A 13,031-nucleotide genomic window follows, 5' to 3' on the forward strand; every position below is an offset into this window, starting at 1 on the left:
TAGAGGACTCAGCTGGGGGAGCTTGTGACTCTGGATCGCAGGATTGTGAGTTCGAGCCCCACGTTGTGTGTAGAGATTACCTAAAAATTGTGTGTAGAGATTACCATACCCAGGGGCATGGGGGTTTGTAAAAATAAGGGAGTTGGACTTCTTAATCAAAGAGTCTGTTATTCTTAGATCGTGCTGCATTCCAAAAGGACACAGAAGCCCCCATTTGGATATTCCACTCCGGGGCTATGTGTGCAATCCCAGCCCTCCACTAGTACAGATAAGGAGTTCACTACTGGCACTTTACCACTTGGCACTAACACCTCTCTTTCAGAGGGAATAGAAGCCAGATTCTCTTTATCAGACTTTTGCACTATCCAGTCCCAGTGATCACCTAGGAGTGTAAATGACACTTGGTCAAATCAAGTCCCTTCCAGTTCAAAGGTCAGCAAAGACATTAGGTACACTTGAGCCATACATATGCTTAACCAGCTGATGAAACAAACATGTCATTTGGGAGGGGAAAAATCCAAACCCAGACACACATAGAATGAATCCCTCATAAGGTCTTCTTTCAAACAAAGCCAGAAATAAAACCTACTGATCTCTTATTGCCGGAAACTCAATAGTCACCCCAAGATGCTGTTGAACAAAAGTCTGCTAATTGGGGCTTATGATTAACTCATGCACCAGCTATCAATAATATCCATCCTTCTAGGTTATTTTTTCTGCTTACCTGTATTTTCTATATTTACTACAATAAATATATTTTGATGTTGTAATGTTTGAACCTGGTAGAGGTTATTATTTTACATAGAATAAAGTGTGTCCTCTCCCATTAAAATATTTATTAGTTTTTTTCCTGTCTTGTAAATATAGTGGGAATCTCATACTGCCACATGCGAACTGCCTGGTAAATTCGTTATACGTAAAATTCAATTCCTACATTTTGTTCTATCTTGAAGTAGAAATGCAGGTAGAGCACACAGCTTCTCCATTCCATTTTTAATTCATATATACATCGATGTGTATAATATATATTTATTGATCAAAAATTTTATGTGTTAAGAAGCCATCTTGATGGTTGTGCATCAGTGTGAATGTATTTAATGACACTAAATTGTTCACTTAAAAATGATTAAAATGGTAAATTCTATGTTATGTATATTTTACCACATTAAAAAATAATTTAAAAGTTTTTTCAAATTAAAAATTGCAATGGACTTGTGTGTACCTTGTAACCTTTCTAAACTCACTTATTAGTTCGAGTAGCTTTTTGTATATTCCTTAGGACTTTCTGCGTACAATCATGCCTTACATCTTCTGTAAATAAAGACAGTTTTATTTCTTCCTTAAAAAAAAAAGAGGCACCTTGGGGTGCCTAGAGGACTCAGCTGGGGGAGCTTGTGACTCTGGATCGCAGGGTTGTGAGTTTGAGCCCCACGTTGTGTGTAGAGATTACCTAAAAATAAAATCTTTCAAAAAAGAAAGAAAAGAAAAAAAGGCCTCTCTACATTAACAAAGCAAAGGCTACCAGAGTCCACGATCTTTTTCTCTGTACCCTCAGATGCTTCTAAAATACACCAGGGAGGAGGAAACATGTCACAAAGATGTCAACTCAGATTAGAGAAGATAAGACTTAAATTGCTTTGATTCCAAAACGTGAGAACAGTTTGAGAATAACTCTACTTCAACCTGTGATTCACAGAAAACCACCTTAAGCCATGCATGGTTTCTGAGCCACGGAGGTGCTATGGCCCGAGGAAGTGGACACAGGTTGTTTCCAGGCTCCTTGGTTCATCAGCTCCTTATTTGATGACAGAGTGATTCAACCAGGGAGCACTGCTTCAGCCTGTTTGGTCTGGATCAATCCAGAAAATACACTCGCTGACGTCCTTCTATCCCTAATTCATAGGTGGTGACGAAGCAAATCAGGGAAGGGACTTTTCACTCGGGAATGCTCAGAACGGTCACAGACCCGCCCTGAGAACCTGCACAAAGGGATCGCCTGAGACCTGAAGGCCCTCGGGTCAACAGCTAGTCTTAAACTGGAGAGGTGAGGAGCCAGAGGGGCAGGCCGGCCAGGACTAAGAAAACAGGAGCTCCGAAACAAGCAAACAAAAACGATTCCTAAGAAGTCTGGGGAAAGAAACTGAGGGTTACCGAAGGGAGGGGGTGGAGGGAGGGGGTAGCCGGGTTATGGGTATTAAGGAGGGCACATGTTGTAATGAGCACTGGGTGTTATATGCAAATAATGAATCGTTGAACACTACATCAAAAACTAATGATGTACTATATGTTGGCTAACTGAACATAATAAATAAATAAATAAATAAATAAATAAATAAATAAATAACTATTCATAAGAAGTGCTAAAAGGTGAGCAGTGCCTGGCTGGCTCAGTCGGTAGAGCATTCACCTCTTGATTTCGGGGTTGTGGGTTCAAGCCCCCATTGGGTATAGAGATTATACACATTGGGTGTATAAACCTTAAAACAGTAAAAGTACTAAAAGGTGAAAATAGGGCTGGACCTTCCAAATTGCAATTAGATTGCTCAGTAACTATTCTTAGAACTTTGTCATGTTGATTTAACAAACCAACTTAGCAGCAGACTAAAACCTTGTCGAAAATTAATTTTTAGGGGCGCCTGGGTGGCTCAGTCCATTAAAGTATCCAACTCTTGATTTTGGCTCAGGTCATGATCTCAGGGTCCTGGGATCGAGCCCCTCTGTCAGGCTCCCTGCTCAGTAGGGAGTCTCTGCTTCTCCCTCCACCCTTCCCCTCCCCCCACCCACTTGCGCTCTCTCTCTCTCTCTCAAATAAATAAATCTTTTTTAAAAAAGTTAATTTTTGGGGCGCCTGGGTGGCTCAGTTGTTAAGCGTCTGCCTTCGGCTCAGGTCATGATCCCAGGGTCCTGGGATCGAGCCCCACATCGGGCTCCCTGCTCAGTGGGAGGCCTGCTTCTCCCTCTTCCACTCCCCCTGCTTGTGTTCCTGCTCTCATTATTGCTCACTCTCTCTCTCTCTCTCTGTCAGATAAATAAATAAAATCTTTAAAAAAAAAAAGCGTTCTACCTTTAAAAAAAGTTAATTTTTAATAACCTCCTAAATAGTCTTATTTTTAAAAAATTTTATTTGAATATAGTTGACACACAGTGTTAACATTAGTTTCAAGTCTACAACATAGTGGTCCGACATCTCTGTATGTTATGCTGTACCTAAATAGTTTTAATTAGCCAAATACCCTAGCCTGGCATAGCTGGAGGGATGTATTGATAGCATAATAAACATTAGTAGAGAGAAAATGGACCAAAAATTTCAACATACATATAAAAACAATGGAAGCTCTAGAAAATAAAGGAATGATAACTCAATCCCAGATGCTTGAAGAGATCAATTTATAAAATATAACAACACATTAAAGCAGTCGTAGGAAATATTGTATCTTACCATATTGGAGATATTTTTAAATTTCATCAGAAAAAGAAAAACCTGTGAAGGCATAGAAGCGCAAACGACAAGGATCAGAGTCTGCTTCTCCCTCACCCTCTCCCTCTGCTTCTAACCTGCTCATGGTCTCTCTCCCTCTGTATCTCTCAGTCTCAAATAAATAAATAAAATCTTAAAAATTTAAAAAAAAAAAAAAAAAAAGAGTGAGAGAGAATCCTAAAAGAATATTCTCAAATTTATACTTGGGATACGTTTTTTGTTTAAAATCAATATAAAGAGGCGCCTGGGTGGCTCAGTCGTTAAGCGTCTGCCTTCAGCTCAGGTCATGGTCCCAGGGTCCTGGGATTGAGCCCCACATCGGGCTCCCTGCTCGGCGGGAAGCCTGCTTCTCCCTCTCCCACTCTCCCTGCTTGTGTTCCCTCTCTCGCTGTCTCTCTCCCTCTGTCAAATAAATAAATAAATAAATAAAATCTTTAAAAAATATATTTAAAAAAATCAATTGTGAAGCACATAGGTTGTAATCACAGGATACTTGCTGCTTTTTATGTTTTTAAACTTCCAAAATCAAAACTTTGAAAGTTCAGTTGTGGACTGTATCTTTTTAATTTTAAAATGTTTAGGTTTTTTATTTTTATTTTTATTTATTTTTTTTTTTAAAGATTTTATTCATTTATTTGAGAGAGAGAATGAGAGAGAGCACATGAGAGGGGGAGGGTCAGAGGGAGAAGCAGACTCCCTGCCGAGCAGGGAGCCTGATGCGGGACTCGATCCAGGGACTCCAGGATCATGACCTGAGCCGAAGGCAGTCGCTTAACCAACTGAGCCACCCAGGCGCCCAAAATGTTTAGGTTTTTTAATGTGAAGTGCATTGGCTGGATCCTGAGTGCTTGATTTCAGCCTGGTCAGTTATGTTGCTTTTTAATGCTCTGGCTTCAATAAGAGAAATAAAAAGACTCAATTAAGCATATTGCAGAGCAGTGCTCCTTACACTTTAATGCGCATACAGATAACCCAGGGATCTGAAAATACAGATTCCATTCAGGGGATCTGGGGTGGGATCTGAGCTGATGTATTTTCACGAGCCTCCAGGTGATGCCAAGGGAGACCACAGCTAGAGATCAGTGGCTCTCCAAATGGGTGCGTGAGAATCACCCGGAGGGAGGGCTTGTTAAACCAGATTGTTGGGTTTCTGATTTAGAAGTTTAGAAATTCCGCATTTCTAACAAGTTCCCAGGCAATGCGGATGTTGCTTGTCTGGAAACCACACCACTGCTGTCAAGGAAACACTATTAGATTGTGAGACAGAAAACGTGGGTTTAGGGGCGCCTGAGTGGCTCAGTCGTTAAGCGTCTGCCTTCGGCTCAGGTCATGATCCCGGGGTCCTGGTTCGGGCTCCCTGCTCAGCAGGGAGCCTGCTTCTCCCTCTCCCTCTGCCCCTGCTTGTGTTCCCTCTCTTGCTGTGTCTCTCTCTGTCAAATAAATAAATAAAATCTTAAAAAAAAAAAGAAAAGAAAACGTGGGTTTAGCCTCAGCTGTTGCTAACTGGCCCTACGACTCCATCAGGCAGAAATACATTCAGCGGCAATTAACAGAACAGTCAATTAACAGTAGGCTACACGAATAGTATAGTTTGTTTTTCTCACTTGGTAGTCCACAGGTGGACAGTTCAGGGTTGGGACATCTATTAGGAAGCCACCCAGGATACCTGGCCTGTCTATCTTTGTGTCCCACCATCACTCATGTGTGGCCTTGGTGCTCATGGATACAAGATGGTGGCTGGACCAAGTTCCAAGGAGAAGACTAGGAGCAGAGCAAAAGAGGCAGGGGCCTCCAGCTGCACTTGCCTTTTTGAAAAAGTTGCCCCAGGAGTCTTGCTCCATGACTTCTCTTTACCTTCCACAGGCAAGAACAGAGGCAACCGTACACCCATCATTGAGAGGTGACTAGGGAGAGGGGGCTGGATTCGCCAACCAACATTAATTACCACAGTGACCTCAGACATACACACAGATCTTAATATAATATCAAAACTAGAGAAGTTCCAAAACCTAAGTACACATCTCAGCTCTCTGAATCCTAGCATCCTCATCTGTAAAGTGTATGGGATGCACTATGGGCATTTTGGGCAGGACGGTTCATCACCGTGGGGCTCTTCTGCACACTGCAGGATACTGCATCTCTGATCTCTAGGTACCAAATGCCGGGATCCCCCACCCCCACTACTGTGATGAAACCAAATAGGCCTCTGCTGGTTTGCAAATGCTTCCAGGTTGGGGTGGGGCATGGGAGGGGACTATCTTGTGGGATTGGAAGCCACTGTCCTAGATCAGGTCTGGTCCACAACTGTCTGATTCTCTCTGGGCTCTTTCATAAAAGCTAGTTAGTTCTTGAAGTCCTGGCTACACAGCAGGAACATGGATCCCCATTCTCCACCTCATGGTGGATAGGTATTCCTTTAGCTCCTTATTGCTACTTTTAGACAATTACTATTGTACCTTGCTGAAAAGGACCTCCTCCTCCTTTGAGGCCCATGTTATCCACCACCATCAGATTCTTCTACCACTGGCTCCAATCATCTACCTATTTCTAAATCACTCCTCCACGTCCTCCAGAACTTCCACTCCAAGCTTCAAATTCCTCCTGGGTGACTTTTAGATCCATATGGTTGGTCTTGGCTGGACTTGACCTCCTCACCTCTAATGCCCTTTACTACTTCTCTCCTTGTCACCCACACAATGGATGGACCTCAGTACTTGCCATCCTGTGAACTACTTAAACTTAAACTTGACCGGCTCCTTCTTGCGCCACTATTTCCGGGACCTCCACGTTCTCCTTCCCTTTGTCCCATTCGTCTTTCTAATGTTGATAGGTGGATTTTACTCCAAGCTAGCAGCCCCTTCCTAGCTGCACACCCTTCTCCACACAGCTTCTGGACAAGCTGGGTCATCCCTCCTGTAGTCCCCTGATCTTCACCCCATCCTCCTGGTAAAACCCCAGCCCCGGCTTTAGCTGCCTTTCTGCCCTCTGACTTATACACTTGAGCAGCTGAACACAGCCGGAGACAGTGCACACCCACGCAAAGTGTTGCCGTGACAACCGGGTGGTGGGCCTGTGGTCCCTCTGCTCGTCCTTGTCTGCCTTCTTTGGTTCCCTACCTTATCACCTCCCCTGTCATTCTCACTCTCAGCAGATAACTTCACTCCTACTTGACAGTGAAAATAGAAGCCATCAGTCAGAAGCCCCCTCAACTTCCTGCCCCCCACTGCCACCCCACTAAAACACTTATTTTTATCTACACTCATCCTTTCCTCCCTTTTATTGTGGGAAAAGTTTCCTTCCTGTGGTTAATCCCTCCACCTGAGCCCTGCATCCCAATAGCTCCAGCCTCCTCAGGGACCTCGGCTCTCAAAGTCCCCTCTCTGTGCCTGCAGCACCACCACACTGAAACCTCTCCCATGTCCTCGAACGCAGTGTTCTCCAGACCCCACGTTCCCATCTCCACGGTGCAAACCTCCCCTTCTCTCTTTTCCTTTGCAGCTGGAGTTCCTAGCCTTTTTCACACCATGGATGCCTTTGGCTGCCTGGTGGATAATGTTCTTGAATGCCTCAATATGCATAGAATTACCATGGACCTCAATTACCGGGAAATGCAGTTGTTACAATAGATTTTTAAAATTTGTGACATCGTCATACATGTGCTTCTTTCTTTTATTCTTGTGTGTCCTTTGTTAATGCATTAAATAGCAAAATCTTGACGTGGGTCTATAATAACGCCCATATTTTTAAGTAGTGATGATTATAAACACTATTTCGCAACAGCTGTGTCAACTGTAATGTGAAGTAAAAATAGCTGTGATTTTTACAGGTGACAAAGTCACAGTTACTACTCATACTACTGAAGATTGATGCCTGCAGTCATAATTGAAGGGGAGACGATATTTTAATTAGAGGTGGGTGAAAAATCAAGGTGTAATTTTCTTCCCATCCAAGTTCATGGGTCCCCTGAATTCTTTCCATAGACCCCCTGCAGGGGATCTGTGGGCACCAGATTAAAATGCCGTTTTAAAGTCCATCCTCCCTGCCCACCTTCTTACCTTCCATTTGTGTCTCAATTTTATGATTCTCCACATATCCATTAGTGCCAACTATGTATAATGGTAAGTAAGCTTTTGCAATCTGGTTTTTACTCTCATGGGCCAGGGTCAATATCTCCACCAAAGTCACCAATGGTCCCCCAAATGTGAAGGTCCTTTTCCATCTCCATATTACTCCAAATCATTTCCTCCTTGGAATTTTCTCTTTCCTAGGCTCCTACAGTATCCTTCCCCATGGCTGTGCCTTGAGCTGCAAGTAAAAACAGAATCCAAATCAAATAGCTTAACCGTAAGAAAAAATGTATTCTAAGTTTTTAAAAAAGATTTTATTTATTTATTTATTTGGATAGCAAAGCAAGATTTTATTGAGCAATAGTAAAGCATATTGAATGATAGTACAAAGCTCCTGAAGATGGAGAGGACCTGAGAGGGTTACCTATTTATTTATTTTAGAAAGAGAGAGAGCTCGTGCTTCTGTAAGCAGGGCGGAGGGGCAGAAGGAGAGGGAGAAGGAGAAGGCAAGGAGAGGGGAGGAAGAAGAGGGAGAGAATCCCAAGCAGACTCTGGGCTGAGTGTGGAGCCCTCGAGCAGGGCTCGATGAGGGGCTCGATGTGGGGCTTGATCTCACGACCCTGAGATCATGATCTGAGCTGAAACCAAGAGTCTGACGTTTAACCGACTGAGCCACCTAGGCACCCCAAAATAAATCCTACATTTTAAGAAGTCCAGCTATGAAGCTGCTCCTGGGCTGATCAATTCCATGGCTTAGCAATGACATCCGGGACCCAGTGCCTTCCATCTTTCTGCTCTACCACCCTCAGCATGATGGCTTATCCTCAAGATGCTCTCCTCTACACATTAAAGAATGACTGTGGCAGTTCCAGGTGCCATATCCAAATGTGATAACACACAGCTAAAGAACAGAGCGTCTCTTCCTGTATGTCTATTTCTAATCAGGGAGGAGACCTTCCCCAGGAGCCCCCAGAAGACTTTCCTCACATCACATTGACCTCAGTTGCATCAGATGTCCCTTCCTAAATCAGTCCCTGGCAAGGAAACTGTGATGACCATAATTGGCTTGGATTAATCAGGATTTATTGCCAAACCACTTGGAAGAAGGGTGGAATGCAGAACAAAATCAGGGCTCTGCCAGAAGTAAGTAGGCAATCCAACCTCACTGACACACTAGTTTTTCTTCTGCTTTTTGCTGGCTCCTTCATTTTGTCCTTGCAATGCACTCTTCCTTCCTACCCCGTATGTGTTGTATTCTATCGGGTTCTCTTCCAGTCCTTTTCCAGTCTAGGACCATCCCACACCATAAATTCTCCCTGAGCGACCCTATTCACCCCTATGGCTTTAACTGCCACTTGGGTATTGCTCACTCTCCATCTAGAACTCTCTCCTTAGCTCTAGACCTGTGAATTCTCTGTCACCTACTGGGCCCCTAGCTCCATCTGGATATTCCCAGGCATCTCAAACTCAACCTGTGTATCCATGCTCCTCCTGACTTCCTTGTGTCTCAGTAATCACCCAGTGATTGAAATCTGTCCTCTCACACTCCTTCCTCTCCCTTACACCCATTACAGAATCTGTCATCTTAAACTCCTATAGATTCTTCCCACTCAGTGTTTCTAGAATCGGTCCCCTCCTCTTCAAACTTGGGCAAGGCCCTGCTCCTTTCAGGCCTGGGTGGTAACCTTGCCCCTTGTTTTACTCCAGCATACCTGTGTCACTGATGCTGGAGGGATCTTTCTCCAGCTCAGTGCCTGGTTCAGCAACCTTCAGCAGCTTCCTGTTTTGCAAGGCACATCCAGGTCTGGTCCTGGCTGACTTCTCCAGTTCACTACCTGACGCTTTCCTCCTTCACCCTAAACTCAGCATGCCATCTCTCACATCCAGCCTGCACACGTGCTGCTTCTTCCACACCAGCAGCCCCCTCAACATGCGCACATGCACAGTGCACGCACATACACATCTTTTTTTTTTCCTCCGTGTGCACTCAAAAATACTTTCATTTTTTGACAAAACTTATTTTTGTCACCTACCATGTGTTGGCCACCTTTCCATGCTGATGATAGTTCTACCTTATATTTCTTAAAAATGGCTCCTTTGTGTTCCTTAATAGGGATCACTATAAGTTTATCTAAACCCACCCCTCTGGATGGACACATGGACGGCCAGGTTGCTGTTCAGCATTATGAACACCGCTGCAGCACACATCCCTATATATATACATCTTTGTGCATATGTTCCAGCACATGTCCCTAGTTATCAGGGACCCAGGTTATTCCTGGAAGTAGAATCGCTGGGTCAAAGGTTATGTGATTTTACATATCAAGAGAACTGCCAGTTTACCCTCCAGAATGTATCCATTTAAACTACCACCAATATAAAAATACTGTATTAAAGCATCCATTTCTCAGAAGCCTCATCAACACTAGATATCTTTAAATTTTTGCTTATCTAATATTTTGCCTTAAGTTTGAATTTTTCTGATTACTAGTTAGACTGAGTATCATTTTACATTTTTATTTATCATGAACCGTTTATTCCTTTTACCTATTTTTTTGACTATTCATTCTCTCCTCCCTCTTCTTCTTCTTCCTCTTCTTCTTCTCCTTCTTCTTTTTATTAAGAAACTCTACCCCAACATGGGGCTCGAACTCACAACCCTGAGATCAAGAGTCACATGCTCTACCAACTGAGCCAGCCAAATGCCCCCTTGCTTGTTTTCTTCTTATTGGTTTGTATCCCCCTCCATTTTCTCCACCTGGCAGAAATGGAAAGCATAACCTGCTAATAACCGGGAGGATTTATGTTCAGCTCTGTATGTAAGCGTATCTCCAACCCATTTCTACAGGTGAGAAGGAGCCTCCGGCTGGTCAGAGATGGCTTCTTCGAGGAAACCCACCTTGCAATTTCTCCAGCTCAGATCAAGTTACACGTTCTAACCTGTTTGCCTATAACTAGGATTTGAAGAAGTTTTCCCACTTCTGGGAAACTAGAAGGAGGAGCAAGGCACTGTGATTAATCACAAGAAAAGGTTGAAATTAAACTCTCTCATTTCACAAGTGTTCCTAAACTGCTTACAGGTTAGTATTTTAAAGGAAGCAGACAGCCGTTCCAGACTCACGAGGAAGGGAGGGCTGGCAAGTCTACTCTCATCTCTAAAGCTTTCCTCTTCACCTGGGCACTTAGAGAGGGGCCTAGCAGAGGCTCTGAAGACAGCCAGCCCTTAGGAGCAGCTCCATCAGGGGGAGTGAGCCCCAAGGAGGAGCTCAAACTTCAAAGGGAGCACCCAGGCCCTCCCTGAAAGGGCGAGGCTGCCAGTCCTCCCAGGGGACACCCCCAACAGCCTGGCCCAAGTGGAGGAAGTGGGCTGGGAGGCTGGCGTGGGGTGAGGGGAGGGAAACTGAGCAGAGGCCTGGGAGGGGACGGGTATGGGGTAAGCCAGAGTCTTCTAAAGAAGCCCAGAGGATTCTTGGCATCCAGGGCTGGAAGGTGGCCGAGTTCTCATAAAAAAAGAGAAAGTGAGAGAGAAAAGAAAACAAAAAACTTCGTCTGAGCATGACTCTTGGCAGTGGTGCCTTCGCCAGGGCCTCTGCAGCAACTCTGAGAGAGCCCGCCAGACAGGGACAGACAGACAGCCCAGTGGAGCAGAAGAGCAGCCAGAAGCCAGCCCCGCACCAGACTGGGGGATTAGAATGTTCTGGGGGGGGGGGCGCTGCACCCACTCTTCAGTAATTGGCTTGGAGACCATTGGCCATCCATATGGAAAAGATAAAGTGGATCCCTATCTTACAGCAGGCCTCCAAATAAGTTCCAGATGAACAAAGACCTACAGGGTGTTTTGTTCAAGGCCAATTATGCTCAGAGACTAAGTTCGTCTTTGCCAATAATTTATTTAACACAGGTTGACTGTAAGAATTATAATTTATAGTAATAATATTTCACAAGCCAAGAGCATGCAGGATAATAATACACCAATAAAGAACTAACATATTCCAAACCAATGATAGATTAATTACATTACTGTTCCAGGCAAAGGGGAGATGAAAGAAATAATGTTCAATATTAGTTGAGGTGTACCTTTCTATGAGTTGGTTCTCGGTAGTGTCAGTCCTTCCGACTAAAAGCTGGGCATCAGCTGCCTGCTCAGGTCCCTCTCTGCTGGGGCACGTAGCTAGCAGGAGATGGTGCCAGTGTTGGCAGGCAAGATAGCTGCTCTGAAGATTATTCCTGCAGGGATGGCTAGACAGCTTGCACCACCACTACCTAGGAGGAGTAGCCTCACTAAGGCAGAAGCAGATGTCCCTTCTCTTCCTGAGACCGCTGTGTGGTTTAACACCACGGCCGACCAAGGTAGCCTGGCCACAGCGGGAGTGTCTCAAGATCTCCAGAGAACTATTTAGGTCAGCAAAGAGTAGCCTTGTCCAGACCAAACACTTCTGAGTTGCTGGTCACACCTCTTGATTTTTAAAGTTTAAAAAAGTCCACCATGTGATGGACACCATGGCTTGGCTGTTACTATGGTGGCAATGATGTAATGGTCCTCTCCATTCCAGGTGCTAAGAGTTCGATAAGAAAGTTCTAATACCCAACTTCAAAACAATTTCATGAGAACAAGTTCAAACCACAAACAACTTTGTCCAAAACAAGTTTTCAAAACGTGGATTTGAAGTCGTAACAAGTCAGTACACAACACAGGGAAGAAGCAAAACTACTATGGGGGATTTGGAAGGAAACATAGAAGGACAGATTTATGATACTGGGAAAGGGGATGATTCTTTAACAAGGTATAAAACATACAAAACAGAAAAGAAAAGTAGGATAACTGTCTACATTAAAATCTTCACTATCCCAAAAGACACCCAGATGCAAAATATAAAGACAAGCCATAGGGGTGCCTGGGTGGCTCAGTCGGTTAAGTGTCTGCCTTTGGCTTGGGTCATGATCCTGGGGTCCTGGGATCAAGCCCTGCATCAGACTCCTTGCTCGGCAGGGAGCTTGCTTCTCTCTCTCCCTCTACCTGCTGCTTCCCCTGCTTGTGCTCTCTCTCTCTCTCGCTATCTCTCTCTCTCTGTGTCAAATAAATAAAATCTTTTAAAAAAAAGACAAGCCATAGACCAAGTGACAATATTTGTGACCCATACAACTAAGAAGAAATTCGTAGAATATCTTATGTCTAAAAAAAAAAAATAGCCCAATAGAAAAATGGGCAGGGCGCCTGGGTGGCTCAGTCGTTAAGCGTCTGCCTTCGGCTCAGGTCATGATCCCAGGGTCCTGGGATCGAGTCCCACATCAGGCTCCCTGCTCAGCGGGAAGCCTGCTTCTCCCTCTCCCACTCCCCCTGCTTGTGTTCCCTCTCTTGCTGTCTCTCTCTCTCTGTTGAAAAATAAATAAAATCTTTAAAAAGAAAAGAAAAATGGGCAAAGGATATGAATAGGCAATTCTGAAAGGTCTAACAACCACAACAAATCAAGTCAACCTCCCTTGTG

Source organism: Phoca vitulina, unplaced genomic scaffold, assembly GCF_004348235.1.
Source record: "Phoca vitulina isolate PV1807 unplaced genomic scaffold, GSC_HSeal_1.0 scaffold92, whole genome shotgun sequence".
Lineage (NCBI taxonomy): Eukaryota > Metazoa > Chordata > Mammalia > Carnivora > Phocidae > Phoca > Phoca vitulina.